The sequence below is a fragment of the Orycteropus afer genome, unplaced genomic scaffold (assembly GCF_000298275.1).
Source record: "Orycteropus afer afer isolate SDZICR_OR568_19922 unplaced genomic scaffold, OryAfe1.0 scaffold02009, whole genome shotgun sequence".
Taxonomy (NCBI): domain Eukaryota; kingdom Metazoa; phylum Chordata; class Mammalia; order Tubulidentata; family Orycteropodidae; genus Orycteropus; species Orycteropus afer.
In genome coordinates, this window is record NW_006923596.1 from 23,893 (window position 1) to 24,443 (window position 551).

Sequence of the window (551 nt, forward strand, 5' to 3'; positions counted from 1 at the left end):
ATGTTTGGAGTAACAGAATTTTTCATCCTGGCCACTATGTCTCATGATCGATTCATGGCCATCTACAAACCCCTGCATTACATGAACATCATGAAGCACAGGGTCAGCAAAAATCTTATCTTTGGCTGCTGGATAACTGCTTTGTTGAACATATTCCCACCTCTTAGTCTGGGACTGTATCTGGAATTCTGTGATTCTGTCATTGACCACTTTTTCTGTGATGCTAATCCTCTCCTGAAGGTCCCATGCACAGATACCTGGATCTCAGAGCAGATGGCTCTTGTCGGCTCTGTGGTGATCGTTATCATGACTCTGATATGCGTGGTTTTGTACTACATCTATCCCATCAGAAGAATTCTAAGATTCCCCTCTGTCCAACAAAGGAAAAGGGCATTTTCCACCTGTTCTTCCCACATTTTTGTGGTTTCCATCACCTAGGGCAGCTGCATCTTTGTCTATATTAACCTTCAGTGAAAGATGAAATGGCCGATAATAAGGGGGTGACAATTCTAAATACCTCCATTTCTCTCATCTTAAACCCATCTATTTAT

The 551-nt window shown here is 42.1% G+C and overlaps 1 pseudogene; it reads left to right on the plus strand.

The window, feature by feature from the left end:
• LOC103213399 lies at nt 1-533 on the plus strand (annotated as a pseudogene).
• The last annotated feature ends 18 nt before the right edge of the window (nt 534-551 follow it).